Here is a 17,060-nt window from a genome sequence, read left to right on the forward strand (position 1 = left end):
ATACATATATACCATGTATTTTTTCAGACTATTTTCCATTATAGTTTATTATAAAGTGTTGAGTCACAGAATACATACATTCGAGTATACTTGGAACATTCTCTAGGGTAGATCACATTTTGGGCTACAAATCAAGCCTCTGTAGATTTAAGAAAATTGAAATTTCATCAAGCCTCTTTCTGACCACAACAATATTAGATGAGAAATCAAGAAAAAATTAAAAAAAAAGCAAATACTTGGAGGCTAAGCAATATGCTAATAAAGATGGTGCATCACTGAAGAAACCAAAGAGGAAATAAAAAGTACATAGAGACAAATGCCAATGAAAACATGATGATCCGAAATCTATGGGATGCAGCAAAAGCATTTCTCGGGGGCTGGGGGGCTTATAGCAATATAATCTTCCCTCAGGAAACAAGAAAAATCTCAAGTAAACAAACTAACCTTACACCTAAAGCAACTAGAGAAAAAAGGATAAACAAAACCCAAAGTTAGTAGAAGGAAAGAAATCATAAAGATCAGAGCAGAACTAAATGAAATAGAGATGAAAAAAAGAATAGAAAAGATAAATGAAACTGAAAGCTGATTCTTTAACAAAATTTTATTAGAATATAGTTGATTTACAGTGTTGCACCAATATCTTCTGTACAGCAAAGTGACCCAGTCATACATATATATACATATGTATATACTCTTTCTTATATTCCATCATGGTCTATTCCAAGAGACTGGATATGGTTCCCTGTACTATACAGTAGGACCTCATTGCTTGACCATTCTAAATTTAATAGTTTGCATCTAACCCCAACCTTGCGGTCCATCCCATTCCCTCCTCTCTCCCCCTTGGAAACCGTAAGTCTGTTCTCTCTGTCTGTGAGTCTGTTCTGTTTTGTAGGTCAGCTCATTTGTGCCATATTTTAGATTCCACATATGTGATATCATGTGGTATTTATCTCTTTCTGGCTGACATCACTTAGTATGATAATCACCCATCCATGTTGCTATAAATAGCATTATTTCATTCTTTTTTATGGCTGAGTAGTATTCCATTATATATGTAGTATTCCATTTCATATATATATCACACACACCTTTTTAATCCATTCATCTGTTGATGGACATTTAGGTTACTTCCATGTTTTGGCTATTGTGAATGGTGCTACTATGATCATGCAGATGCATGTATTTTTTTGAATTGTAGTTTTATTTAGATATATGCCCAGGAGTGGGATTGCTGGATCACATGGTAGTTCTATATTTAGTTTTGTGAGGAACATCCACACTGTTTTCCATAGTGGTTGTACCAATTTACACTCCCACCAACAGTATAGCAGTTTCCCTTTTCTCCACACCCTCTCCAGCATTTGTTTGTAGACTTACTAATGATGACCATTCTGACTGGTGTGACCGTACATCATTGTTGTTTTGATTTGAATTTCTCTAGTAATTAGTGATATTGAGCATTTTTTCATGTGCCTCCTGGCCATCCATATATCTTCTTTGGAGACATGTCTATTTAGGTCTTCTGCCCATTTTTTTTAAATTGAGTTGTTTTGTTGTTGTTATTGTTGACGTATATGATATATTTGCATATTTTGGAGATTGAGGCCTTGTCTGTTGCATAATTTGCAACTATTTTCTCCCATTCTATAGGTTGCCTTTTTTTTTTTTTTTTTTTTTTTTTTTTTTTTTTTGGTCCTATTGCTTTGGGAGACTGGCCTAAGAAAATATTTGCATGATTGATGTCAGAGAATGTTTTGCCTAAGTTCTCTTCTAGGTCCTTATAGTGTCTTATGTTTAAGTCTTTAAGCCATATTGAGTTTATTTTTATGCATGGTTTAAATGCATGGTTTTTATGTTCCAGTTTCATTGATTTACATGTGGCTGTCCAGTTTTGCCAGGACCACTTGCTGAAGAGATTTTTTTTCCATATATTCTTGCCATGTTTGTTGAAGACTAATTGCCCATGGGTGTCTGGGTTTATTTCTGGGATCTCTGTTCTGTTCCATGGGTCTGCATGTCTGTTTTTGTACCAGTACTATGCTATCTTGATTACTGTGGCTTTGTGATATTGTTTGAAGTCTGGGAGAGTTATGCCTCCTGCCCTGTGTTTTTTTTTTTTTTTTCCCCTCCCAGTTGCCTTGGCAATTCTGGGTCTCTTATCATTCTGTATAAATTTTTGGATTATTTGACCGAATTCTGTGAAAAATGGCATGGGTAATTTGATAGGGATTGCATTAAATCTTTGGATTGCTTTCTGTAATATGGCCTTTTTAAAAATATTAATTCTTCTAATCCAGGAGCATAAGGTATCCTTCCATTTCTTTGAATCATCTTTAATTTCCTTGATTAACATTTTGTAGTTGCGACTGTTTAAGTGTTTCACCTCCTTGATCAGGTTTATACCTAGGTGTTTAACTTTTTGGGTGTATTACTCAAATAATACCTTTTAAAGCATATTTTTTTTTTTTTTGGAGTTCTGTCATGGTGCAGCAGAAATGAATCCGACTAGGAACCATGAGGTTGCAGGTGTGATCCCTGGCCTCGCTCTGTGGGTTAAGGATCTGGCATTGCCGTGAGCTATGGTGTACGTCACAGATGCGGCTTGGATCCTGCATTGCTGTGGCTGTGGTGTAGGCCGGCAGCAACAGCTCCAACTAGACTCCTAGCCTGGGAACCTTCATATGCTATGGGTGCGAACCTGTAAAGACAAAAGACAAAAAAAAGAAAAAGAAAAAGAAAGGTATTATTTTTATATTCCTTTTCTAATATTTTTTTGTTAGTATACAGAAATGCAATTGATTTCTGAATGTCAATCTTGTATCCTGCTACTTTGCTCAATGCATTGATCAGTTTAGGTAGTTTTTGTGTGGATTCCTTAGGGTATATTGTATATAGTATTGTGTCATCTGTATATAGTGACCATTATACTTCTTCTCTTCCAGTTTGAATATCTGCTATTTCCTTCTCTTTTCTTGTCTGATTGCTGTAGCTAGGACTTCCAATACTATGTTGAATAAAAGTGATAAGAGTGGGCACCCTTGTCTTGTTTCAGATTTCAGTGGAAGGCTTTCAGTAAAAGCTGCTTCTTTGAAAAGATAAACTAAATTGATAAACCCTTAGCCAGACTCATTAAGAAGAAAAAAAAGGGAGAGGGCTCAAATCAATAAAATTAGAAATGAAAAATGAGAAGTTACAATTGACACCACAGAAATACAAAGGAACATAAGAGACTACTACAAATAACTATATGTTAATAAAATGGACAACCTAGAACACTGGACAAATTCTTTGAAAGATACAAGCTTCCAAGACTGAACCAAGAAGAAATAGAAAATATCAATAGACCAGTCACAAGTACTGAAATTGAAACTGTTTTTTAAAAACTTCCCAAAACAGAAGCCCAGGACCAAATGTCTTCACAAGCAAATTCTATCAAACATTTAAAGGAGAGTTAACACCTGTCCTTCTGAAACGCTTCCAAAAAATTGCAGAGTAAAGAAGGCACCCAAATTCATTGTATAAGTTCATCATAACCCTGATATGAAAACTACACAATGATACTACAAAAAGAAAATTAAAGGCCAATATTGTTAATGAATATAAATGCAAAAATCCTCAACAAAATACTAGCATACCAAAATCCAACATTACATTTAAAGGATCATACACCATAGTCAAGTGAGATTTATTCTAAGCATTCAAGGATTTCTCAATATCTGCAAAATAATCAGTGTGATATACCATGTTAACAAACTAAAGAATAAAAATCATATGGTCATCTCAATAGATGCATAAAATATTTTTTGAGAAAACCCAAAACCCATTTCTGATAAAAACTCTACAGAAAGTGGGCATAGAAGGAACATACCTCAACCTAATAAAGGCTGTATATGACAAACCTACAGCTAGCATCACACTCACAAGCAAAAATCTAAAAGCTTTTCCTCTAAGATCAGGAACAAGACAAGGATGACCACTTTCACCACTTTTATTCAACATAGTCTTGGAAGTTCTAGCAATGGCAATCAAAGACAAAGAAGTAAAAGGAATCCAAACTAGAAAGAAAGAAGGAAAACTATTTGTTTGCAGATGATGTGACACTATACATAGAAAATCCTGAAGATGCTACCAGAAAACTACTAGAGCTCATCAATGAATTCAGTAAAGTTGCATGATACAAAATTAATACACAAAAATATTTTGCATTCCTATACACAAAAATGAAAGATCAGAAAAAAACTCAAAGAAACAATCACATTTAACATGGCATACAAAAGAATAAAATACCTAGTAATAAACCTACCTGGGGAAGCAAAAGACCTGTACTCTGAAAACTATAAGATGCTGATGAAAGAAATCAAAGATGACATAAACAAATGCAAAAACATACCATGCTCTTGGATCAGAAGAATCAATATTCTCAAAATTGTATACTAGCCAAGGCAATCTTACAGATTCACTGAATCCCTATCAAATTACCAATGGCCTTTTTTTTTTTTTAACAAAACTAGAACAAAAAATATCCAAAATTTATATAGAAACACATAAGACCCCATATAGCCAAAGAAATCCCAAGAAAGAAAAACAGAGATGGAGGAATCAGGCTCCCTGACTTCAGGTTATACTACAAAGCTACAGTCATCAAAACAGTACAGAACTGGCATGAAAACAGAAATATAGGTCAATGAAACAGGGTAAAAACCCAAAAATAAACCCACACAACTATGGTCAATTAATCTATGACAAAAGAGGCATGAATATACAATGGATAAAAGACAGTTGCTTTAATAAGTGGTGGTGGGAAAACCAGACAGCTACATGTAAAAAAATAAAATTAGAACATTCTCTAACACCATACACAAAAATAAAATGTATTAAAACCTAAGTGTAAGGCCATATACTAGAAAACTCTTAGAGGAAAACATAGGCAGAACACTCTTTGACATAAATCACAGCAATATCTAATATTCCATTGAACGTGTATGTAGATGTAAACATTTATACACATACCACATCTTCTTTAATCATTCCCCTGTCAGTAGACATTAAGGTGGCTTCCACATCTTGTCTATTTTAAACAGTGCTGCTGTGAACTTTGGGGTGCATGTAAAGAAGATCACTTTTGGAGTTCCCATTGTGGCTCAGTGGGTCATGAACCTGACTAGTATCTGTGAGGATGTGGGTTCAATCCTTGGCCTTGCTCAGTGGGTTAAAGACCCAGCATTTCCATGAGCTGTGGTGTAGGTTGCAGACATGGCTCGGATCCCTTGTTGCTGTTGCTGTGGCATAGGCTGCTGGCTGCAGTTCTGATTCAACCCCTAGCCTGGGAACTTGCATATGCTGTAGGTGCGGCCATTAAAAGCAAAAAAAAAAAAAAAAAAAATCGCTTTTAATAAAAAGTGAACATTGGTAGATATTTAGGTGCCTCCTCTACTGTGTGGTATATTTTGTATGTGTATATTTCATTCTGCCCTCAAATACAGACTCACATTTCTTCTTAGTATTTAAGTGATTTATAATCCATCAACATACAAATATCCCAAATATTTGCATTCAACCTCATGGAGTGAAAAATCACATTCCCTGGGAAGACTGGAATGATATGTGCAGGTCATTGCTCTCAGTCACCCCAAGCCTAAGTCAGCAGAAGGCAAGGGAAATATTTCCATCATGTAATGACTGGACAGCTGGCTGAAGATAGGTTTCTTGTGCAGCACAGCTTCTGGGTATTAGGACTGTTCTTATAAGATCTTTGTTCCCACCTCCTTGACCCAGGAGTTTCTAAAAGCAGAGCTGTGATAAGACCATGCTTAGAGGCATTTGGCCTTTGGTTTCTACAAGTCTCTAACTTTTCCCAGCTTCCCATTTTCTCCAAGTATTTCCCCCCACACCCTCATAAATAAATACACAAATTGTTTTTCTGCCTCTTCTTCTTTCATAATAGGACTGTCAGACTCTTGGAGAGAAGCAGAGTCATCTGTTAGAACAGATCCTTAAATCCATTAGCAATTAAAAAATTATTTAGCCTTCCTTAAGAGTAGAGGGAACTTTGTCTTAAGAAACCCAATTTTCATGCCTGCTCAGCTCCCAACAGGGAAAAGGAGATGCTTCATTTTATTTGGGGAAGTAGGACCCCCAAAGAAAAGATTGAATGGCTCAGTAATGCAAAGAAAACTTGAATGTTCATATCAAAAACACAAATTGAAGTTTTACATATTGGCACAAATTAAAGAAGAAACTCTTAATTTGCTCAATGTCTTTTACAAATTGCTTCATTCTATTTTCTTTTTTTCCTACTTTTCCCTTCCTGTTCTACATTTATATAAAGTATGTACAATAGAGCAGTTCAGAAAAAAAAAATGTTAAGATCCAGGTAAAAAGGAAAAAAATAAAATTAAAGAAAAGCATCTACTGATTTTCTCTTTCCTTCAAAGAGATGAAAGACTTTAGAGTTTTTCAAAGACTGCTATAAAAGGTTCAAATACTTACCAAGTCACAGAGGCAGTAAGCTGTAGCTGAAAGAATGCTAGAGTGGAAATATTATACTATTCTAATAGCTTGGGCAGGTTTTGAAAAACTCAGTCTCAGCTTTTTTTCAATCTCAGCTTCTTTATCTGAAAATGAAATAACTATACTGGACCCTATAATTATAGTAATCTATGAAACTACTCCATCCCTAGATTTTTCTTACCCTTAAGCATTATAACATTTCGATGATGTATAAAAAAATCACTCCTATTTATTAACTCCAGGCAACTAAAATGTTGCACTAATGAGATTCAAACCTGCTCCCTTTACCCAGCCAACTAAACACATGCTTGCACTTGGATAGAATACTTCAATGTAAAATCCCATACCAAGTATTTCACAGTAATGATAAAACAAGGAATAACATATATATATATACAGAAATGTACTTGTCTACATTTATGCAGAGGATACAGTGGTCCCTACTGGCCTTCTGCTTTCTTTTATCAGATAGTCTACTCTTCTTTGTTCTTATGAAAGTGTGGATGACTGTAGATATGCAAGATATTGGTATGCAGTGGTTATATATATTTTAAAAGAGAACAAATATAGAACTCTATTCTTGACATTTCAGTTATCAGCTATGGATGAAGGAGCTTGCAGGAACATCACTCTTCAGTACCTCTCAAATCATTCGATGATTATTCCAAAACTTCAAAGTATTGAAAATTCAGTATGTTGAATGAGGCTCTTGGACAAAATGAAAACAGAATTGTGGCCAAAGATGGCCTGCACAAGTCCAGGTGAAATATGAGCTGAATATACTAATATAAAATATGGAAGAAAAATCAATCTGTTCATGATGGGGTTATTTGCTAAACGAGCAAAAAATGAAAACAATGAATATAGCAACCACAGAAAAGTAGATAAAATCTTTAGCCATTAAGGTAAGAGAATTCTGTCCTTAAAATTGATGGTTATAAAAAAAACAAAGAGTAACATGAGAAAATGTTTATATGTTTAAAAGGTAGTTTTCAAAATTTGATCTATGCTACTTAAAAAAGCCATCTCTAGAATGATACAGCAGGGATAATTGTCTGTTTCATTTTGTGCATTCCTGTATCCCAGGCATCTTAACCAGTACCTGGCACATAGTAGGCGTTCAATAAATATACGTTATGTGACTTTATTGATGAATCCTTTAAATATTGGATGATATACACAAATTAATATGACAGTGGATTTATGTCAGGGTGTGGAATTATGGGTAAATTTTTCCCTGATTTTTCTGAACGTTTTTCTTCCCTTTCCTACCTTGCTGTCCACATATATCCTGTTGATATGCAAAAGTACCTATTTTCCAGTTTCTTTCTACCTTAGTACAGGTCAATTTATGTTTATAATCTAGACAAAAGAAGTAATTTTATGAAGGGTGAATTAGAGATTTAAAAAAGATTGCATTAAAAAAAAATAAAACTCAAGACAGAGTGTGGTATGTACTGTGTGTAGCTACAGTCCTGTCTATACCCAGAGACAGCTACATAGCACAGAAATGACTTCTTTCTGTTTCCGTCATGAGCTAGTTTTTCCATTGTACATTTATTCCACAGTTAATAAAACAGAACAATTCTACTTGTTTTTAATGTTCTGCCAATGAACATACTGCTAAGAACAATAAGCATGAAATAAATTCTCATATTTTTTTCAGAGAGAATTAATCTTTTACCATGAAGTTTGGCCAAGTCAGGCAAATTAAACCTAGACAGTAAAGCTTCAGCGAGATATGTTATAGTACAGACTTATGTGTAGAGTCTCTGAGAAGTTTGCGGTTATAGAAATCAACAGATATATAATAACATGCCCTAGCCTCTGGTTTTAGTTGAGTTTTAGTAGCATGAGAGGCCTGGGGAAAACCGTACTTATTCAAAGTCAAACTTATATCCTGGTACATAGCTTGATGCATATCATTTTAGATGCTTCTTTTCTATTTTCAAAGTTATGTTTCCATTCATTAAGTTTATTTCTTCCAGAAATGCATACTTAAGTTTTACCCTTTGCTAGCTCTATGATCTTAGATGGGTTGCTAAATTCTTTTGGCTTCAGTTTCCTCATATGTAAAGTGCAGGTGGTAATTGTCACTACCTTAACTATAGTTGCTGGGATTAAGTGAGTTAACATACGCAGTGTTTAAAAAGTCTTGGTGGACTTCCTGTGTGGCTCAGTGGTTAACGAATCCAACTAGGAACCATGAGGTTGTGGGTTCAATCCTTGGCCTTGCTTAGTGGGTTGAGGATCCAGCATTGCCATGAGCTGTGGTGCAGGTCACAGATGTGGCTAGGTCCCGCATTGCTATGGCTCTAACAAAAACCGGCGGCTACAGCTCTGATTAGATTCCCTAGCCTGGGAACCTCCCTATGCTGCAGGTGCGGCCCTGGAAAAGACAAAAAAATAAAAATAATAATAAAAAATAAAAAGTCTTGGCATATGATAAGACCTCAGTAATTGCTAGCTTTTTTTCCTGTGTCCCAGGTTCACTGCCAGGAATTGAAGGTATGGTGATGAAAAGGATGGGCTTAAGTTCTGGTTCAAGGCAGTTTCTAAGTTAGTGGGTATTCTTATTGCAAGGTAATTCTCTATGGATCTCTGTAGTTTTTGCCTTTTTTGTGAGCAGAAGCACTGACAGTCTTCTGCCCTGATTATCTTTTCAGGTATGTTTATAAGGAGAACAATCTTAGAAGATATATATAGTGTCTCTCTCCAGAGCAGAGAGCTATTTGTTTGTTATCCATCATTAAAAAATAAAAAAAATGCCTCTCTCTGGGACAAAGTGTGGGCGGGCTTGTTTGAAGCCAATTCCGAAAGAATGTCATTTCCTAAATTTGAGATTCCTTTTCTGGAACCCATTGCAAAGCATTGTGTCATCTAGATCTTGTCATTCCTCCTTGTAGGAATTGGGGACTTGGGCAGTCAGTGCAAATGCTGATATTTCAGTGCAGCCATTGCTATGAATAGTATATATCTTTTGTTTCTGAGGAGTCATTTGCCTTCTGCTAGCATCCAAGTTAACTTGTTAACTTGCAAGTTGGATAAAATCTGTTTCATTTCAATTCCTGACAATCATTAGGTCAATTATCAGAAGTGTAAAACGTCTGCATAAACACAAAAATGTGCATATACACATAAACACATATTCTTTTTTATATAGAAAAAATGAGGATGGCTAAATGTTACAGGAGCATTGTACAATAATGACCTTGGTATAAATCTTCTATTAATTCAGTGACTTGACACTAAAAACCTTAGAATTAGAAGCAAACGTAAAAATCATTAATTACAACTACTTGCCAATGCTGAGAGGTCATGCTGCTCATGCCTACAACTTTTTCTCCAGTGTATATCCAATGAGCATACATACATATCATAATATGTGCTCATTGGATATATAGTTTAATACATGTGTAAATAAAGTTATTAATAAATGTATTCTCTTTACTGCTTGCCAATAGAGTAGGCACCTCTGCATGGAAAATCCAGTCCATTGCTGAACTTCTTTCTTTGGAAGGTCTTCCTTACTGTATTACACTGTGATAACATAAAAATCACAAAAGAGCAGTGAATGGTATTACATAATAAAATGTTTGTCTCTCTCTCACACCACCATTCGATCCAGATTAGGATGCTCACCTTCCTAGTGGCTTTCTCATTCAAATGATATTTCGAAAATTGGGGCTCTTCTGTAATGTTGTCCTCTACAGGGGCAAAATGAAAATGGCAGTGTTGTGTCTGCCATATTTAATTTCAGTGAAAATTTGATTTCTTAAACTTCATTAATTGATTCTGATTCCTCTCTTGGAACAAAACACAACATCAACAGTAACAAAACTTTGCTCTTTTCCATATGATATGATAGACATTCAAATATTTATTTCCCCTTGGTCTCTACTTTTTCTAGCCTAGATAACCATAATTCCCATGATCAGGCCTTACATGAACTCATTCTCAGATACCTTACCATTTTGTTGATTTTCCTATGGACATCCCTTAGGTTGTCAACAACATTTAAAAAGTATCATTGAGAACTGCATATATCTAAATATATTCAAATATCAGATGAATAGATTAGAAAAAGCCTCACTTCCCATGATTTCAACTCTAGAAAGGCTCGTGCCTCTAGGCTTTCGCACTATCTCGTGAGAATTAAGGGACACTATTTTTCATTATTAACATCTGCTGCCTACTTCATTCCATTTTACCTTGTCACCTCTCCTCCATTTAGGTCACTAGACTTCAGGCAGGCATTGCCTCCAGGAGGAGTGGCAGCTATGGATACTGGACAACAAAGACAGCACATTCTTGACTTCTAAGCTTTGAAAAAAGCCACACAGGAATACTAGAAGATCAAGTTTTTCCAGCCTTTGATGAGATAAGAACCCTCTGGGATAGGAGACGTAGAGAAATGTTGCAGAAGAAACTAGAGCCTTAGATATTGGCGAAGGCATGGGAGAGCAGGTCTCGCAGCACCCTGTCCACTCCTCTCCCACCCTCACCTTTAAAGTCAGTCCCTGAAAAGGGAGGCAGAAACACAAAAGTCAGACCTCAGTAGAGTTTAAAAAGATAGAATTCCTGGTTCTCAACCCTCTCTCTGGCATGCTGAGAGAGGCAGCAGCCTTCCAGGAATGTCACTGTAGTATGGGAAGTAAGTAAAGATGGCTAAGTGGGGTGTCAGGACTGAGAGTCCCAAGCAACCACAGTCTCCCCTCAGTGGTATAGATGCACTGCTCCCCTGGCCTGCAAACAGCCCAATATCATTTCAAGCAGGAGTAGAAGGGGAAAATCTGAAATGTTCAGTTTACCTGAAACCATTGAATGTTTCCAGAAAAAAAGTGGAAAAAATCCTGAAGTAACTGAGTTGACTTGTACCTGCTTATGATTACCTTTTCTGCCTTTAGGAGGACTGAAAAATATAATAGGAAATATGCTGTGTTTTTGGAAAATGTGACCAGTTCTTGTATTTCTAAGAACACAACTCAAAAAAGTTTTGATGCCTATTGATAGTTTGTTTTGAATTGATAAATTGCTGGATTGGGATTTAGAATATTAAGGTTGAAGTCACTTCCTCTATGTATTTAGCCCCTTGAGAATTTCTTAGCAACACACTTATTACATTTATATCCTGAATTCCTCATAGGTAGAACGAGGATATTAAATGAGGTAAATGCCTGGGACATGATTTTATAATATATACATTTCCATAAATATATCACCATTATGCTGTTTTTGCCAGGAGGCTGTGGTCTTAAAATTAAGCTAGATTTAACGTATTTGATTTAATGTTAACATTTTAACACTGGGTATAGAGAGACACTCCAGTTCAGTGCTTCTCAAATTTAACGTGCATAGGAATCACTTGGAAGATCTTATCATAATGCACTTTCAGATTCAGCAGGTTTGGGTTGGGGCCTGAGGTTTTCTACTTTTAACAAGCTCCCAAATAATAATGATCCTTGGACCATAGACTGCACTTTGAGGAACAATGCTCTGGTTAATGACTAGTTTTTTCACATTTCCCGAGCTGGAAGTAACGATTAATATTCAGTATTGCATCTCACATTGGCCAAGAATAGCTTTATCTCTCCCATCTGTTCATATCAAGTTCCTCATATTTGTAGCATATCTGAAGTTGATTATGTCATGACCTGATTATCAAATGCTCTGAAATTACTTTTAGTTTTTTTTTTTTTTAATATTTGTTATTATCCATAAAGAACATGATGTGCTTCCAGGGAAAATTATAAACAAACAGTTCAGTCCTTGAGAATTTATGAGATTTAGTCCCACGAAGTTGGCAGCAGATATGCCATTATTTCAGTTATTCATGTTTAAGAAAGAATAACATTTATATTTGGATACTATAAGTAAAAAAACGAGACAAGTATTAAAGCAACAGAGGTGCTGTTTTCCTTCAATTAGGTTGTTTGCATCCCTAGGTCCTCAAGAGTCCAGGAAGGCAGTATATATGCAGAGGACAGGTTGTGCTCACTCATGTGTTTATCACTCTGGTGAAGACCACTGCTGTCTAGAGTACAGAACATCACTGCATGCGTAAGAATGGATGAACAGTGAGGTCCTACTGCATAGCACAGGGAATTAAATCCAGTCTCTTGGGATAGACCATGATGGAAGAAAATATGAGAAAAAGAATATATATATATATATATATATATATATATATATATATATATATATGACTGAGTCACTATGCTGTACAATAGAAATTGACACCAACACTGTAAATCAACTATACTTTAATAAAAATAAAATTAAAAAAGAATATTAGTGCAGACATTAGAAATGAGTGTTGTCTGTTCAGTTATTAAAAATATGTTGCAGACAAAAGACTATGTTTCCCTCTAATAGAATGGTAAAATTATTCAGAATTGCCAATATTATACATCAACTTTCTTCAACACCCCCTTTGGGACAGATTCCTTGGGTGAGTAGTATTGAGCAAATCACTTAACCACTTGATGGTTTGATTTCCTAATCTTTATAATGGAGATGATTTATTGTGCTTACCTCATAAGTCTGTTGTGAGAATTAAATGACTTAGTATACGTAAAGTGCTTAAGACCTGCCAGACATGTAGCAGGCAGTATATAGTGGTTAACTATGGTTATTATTATTACTGTTAACTTAATTCCCTTATCTTGATCAGGTTTCTGTTAGGACCATTTCAGGAAGTCTACCCCTAAATGTACCACCAGAGTGGACATGATTTTGCTGTCTCTCTGGATGCTCACATATGAAGGATGAGCTACTAAATTTGTAGTTACTAGAGATGATATATACCTCCTGAAATCTCAATGGATTTTATATGTTTTGGTTATAGTACAATTGCATTATACTAACTGCTTATGTTAAAAGCCTTAGAAAATGAAAAATATTCCAAAGTATTACTCATCACATTCAACATTTTGACATTATTATATGGAAAATATGAAAATTAGGCTAGAAATAATGAAAGGTTTATTTTCTTTCTGACATTTACATTTAAAAAAATCCTTAGCTTTTGTGTTCTTCCTATTTGGTGTTTAAAGAGACCAAAGCAAGAACCTTTACAGATTGTGAATCCACAACATTCACTAATCACAGAGAGAGGCATTTAATTCAAATTAACCTAAGCAGGATTACACTGCACCTACTTTTGGTGCTGTGGGAACCACAACAGAAATATCTAACTCTGCCTCTTCCCTCTTGTAATTTGCCTTTTAAACAATGATCGGAGCAAAATAAAGAATAATAATAATAGTAATGATTGCATACACCCAGTCACCAAGTATAAGGTATAGGCAATATAAATTATAATGGTATAAAAGAAGTTAATTTTCAAATGTTAAAATATGCTTCCTAGAAGGAGTGCTACTTAGAATGAGTTTGGAAATAGGTGGGATTTTGAATATATACCAGGCATCTATATCCATAGGGATAATAATGTTAAGAAATACTCTCCAGTGACCCATTTATACAATAAAATCAGGTGGGTACCTGGGACGCAACAAGTTAGTGTTAGGACTCTAGGATGCATGTATATCTTTGGATGCATGGAATTAACACAATGCATGAAAATCTGGCAGAAAGCAAACTCAAAACAGAGGAGTAATTCTTTGTGTCATAAAAGTTATTGGTGGATCTTCTGCTATCACACAGTGGGTTAAGAACCTGACTGCAGCAGCTCGCATCGCTGTGGAGGTTCAGGTTCAATCTCTGGCTCAGCTCAGTGGGTTAAAGAATCTGGCAGCACTGCTGCAGCTGCAGTGTAAGTCACAGCTGCAACTCGGATTTAATCCCTGGCCCAAGAACTTTAATATGCCATGGGTGTGGTCATAAAATAAAATTAAAAAAAAAAAAAGAAACTTAAGAAAAAAAGATTGGCCTTCAATGTGGTTCAAAAGTTTTCCTTAGATACAAAGCCTATTTTGTTCTTATTAAACGTAAACTACCTGTAAAACTCATGATTTACTCTGTGTCCCAGACTGACACCCCTTTTCCGAGTGAGAGTGTAGCCTGCAGTATCTCTTTGGGCCGAGTGGCTGAGGGAAGTCGTGGGGGACAGCGTTTCCTCTCTGCCTTTTCTCTTCTGAATGACAGTAACATGGGCCTTTGGCTTCATGTATCCTAAAATATTTAAATCAAATTATGAAACTAATGTATTAAAAATGAGAAATAAATTCAAACCAGATTATGCCGGCTGCTGTGATTTATTAGTCCAATTGGTCTTTGTCTGTGGCTTGTTAGTCTGGTGGGTTAGAACACAGTGCTAATGACGCCAAGATCAAGGCTTTAGTCCCTCCTGGCCTGTTTAGCTTTGTTCCATTCCATGGACAGAGCTAACCCACACCAGGCCAGATTTCATGTGAATATATTCTACTTGTCAGAGGCTGACAGAAAGAATGTAGTTAGATTATCCCAGAAAAAATAGCAAAGAAACAAGCAACCAGCTCAAAGAACACATTGAACGAATGGTTTGTCATTATCTTCCATGAGGACAAGTGATCCTATTTCCTGGCAAAGGGCATACTCTTTGCTGGTTTGTCCATGCAGGCTAAGAAGTGTCTTGGTATCTCTTCATCTCATTTCACTGTTCCCATCTTGGATTCCTTTAATATTAAATCTCTATAAAATATATAAGAAGTACTAAAACATTTTACAATTCCATCAAAATTATGAAGTAAAAAAAAAAAAAAATCAAAGAAAAAACTTCTCCCTACAGAGAAAGCATGCTGGTTATTTCTGAATACATTCTAGTGGTAAATAGATTTACCAAGAGAGGGTTGTGATGAACCTCCTGTGAGTGTGAAATTGGTGAAGCAGGAGCTGCATTTGCTGTATGTCTCTGCTGAGTTCACTGGAAATACTTAAAATTTCACTTTATTTTTTGAAATAAACCAAACTAGGGGGACTTAAAATACCCTCATTATTAATTCTAAATAGAAGAAACTTTATCCTTGGAGTCTTTTTTAATTCAATGAATTTTATTATATTTATAGTTGTACAATCATCATCAGAACATAATTTTAGAACATTTCCATCCCGAAGCCCCAGTCCACCAACTCCCCTACCTGTCCCCTTTGGTAACCATAAATTTTTAAAAGTCTGTGAGTCTGGTTCAGTTCTGCAAATAAGTTCATTCATATCATTTTTTTAGATTTTCACATATAAGTGATATCATATGACATTTGTCTTTCACGGTCTAACTTCACTTAGCATGATAATTTCTAGGTCCATCCATGTTGCTGCAAATGACATTATTTCATTCCTTTTTTGGCTGAGTAATATTCCCTTGTACATATGTACCACATCTTCTTTATCCATTCCTCTGTTGATAGACATTTAAGTTGCTTTCATGTCTTGGCTACTGTATATAGTGCTACAATGAACATACATGTATCTTTTCAAGTCAGGGTTTTCTCCAGATAGATGCCCAGGAGTAGAATTGCTGGATTATATGGTAATTCTATTTTTAGTTTTTTAAGGAATCTCCATATTGTTTTCCATAGTTGTTGGAGTCTTTATACGATATTCTCAACTTGTAACCTGCACTGTGTGCTCTGACCTAAACACACCATAAGAGAAGTAAATGAGACAGAAAAGTGGCCCTTTACTAGATTTTGAGAATCATCAGGAAAAAAAAATACTGCATTGAATCAGAGTACAAACAATATCTCTGTAAGAAACAGGACCTAAGACATTCTTGCATGGATGTTTTTAAAACACTCTGCAGAGAGAACATGCTGACTCTCATATACTTACCCATTCAGTCTCACCAGGCTGAAGAGAAGAGAATAATGTAAAACACAGCAGGCATGTGCCATGCATAGCTCTTACATGTCCTGCCCCTTAGACGATTCTTGAATTCACAGGACTGGGTGGTTGGCTTGTTCATTTTTAGATCAGAACTCTTAAAAAGACTGCCAAATTATGGTATTTTTAAAAAGTCTTTAGTTGTTCTATAATCTGTTTCACAACTTGCTGAAGGTTTGTGACAGGGAAATACACTAACATTTTGAAGTTCAGCATGGGTCAGTTTCTCCCCTATGAGCTTGACCTATATTATTGCTATTTCTTTTTTTGAGCCGCACCCATGGCATATGGAAGTTCCCAGGCTAGGGGCTGAATTGAAGCTACAGGTGCTGTCCTATGCCACAGCCATGGAAAGGCCAGGTCCGAGCCACATCTGCGACCTATACCACAGCTCACGGCAGTGCTGAATCCTTAACCCACTGAGTGAGGATAGGGATCAAACCCGCATCCTCATGGATACTAGTTAGGTTCATTACCACTGAGCCACAATGGGAAATCCGACATACATTATTTATTAATCCTCACAGAAGTGCCATACATGTAACTATCTCCAACTTAGATTTGAGAAAATTGAAGTTCAGAGTTTTGTCTGGAGCCAAGGTTTGTGCTATTTTCATTCTTCATACAAGAATCTGAGGGCCCATTTGCGACCCTGACTTTACTGGTCACCCCACAGCATGGCCAGCCCCTGCCCTGCTATAAAGGAGCTCAGCCACCTGGTGACGTCC

Source organism: Sus scrofa, chromosome 13, assembly GCF_054392235.1.
Source record: "Sus scrofa isolate SSC_HxYL_T2T_F1_AM1 chromosome 13, Sscrofa_HxYL_maternal_Yorkshire_Landrace_v2.0, whole genome shotgun sequence".
In the NCBI taxonomy this organism is placed as follows: domain Eukaryota; kingdom Metazoa; phylum Chordata; class Mammalia; order Artiodactyla; family Suidae; genus Sus; species Sus scrofa.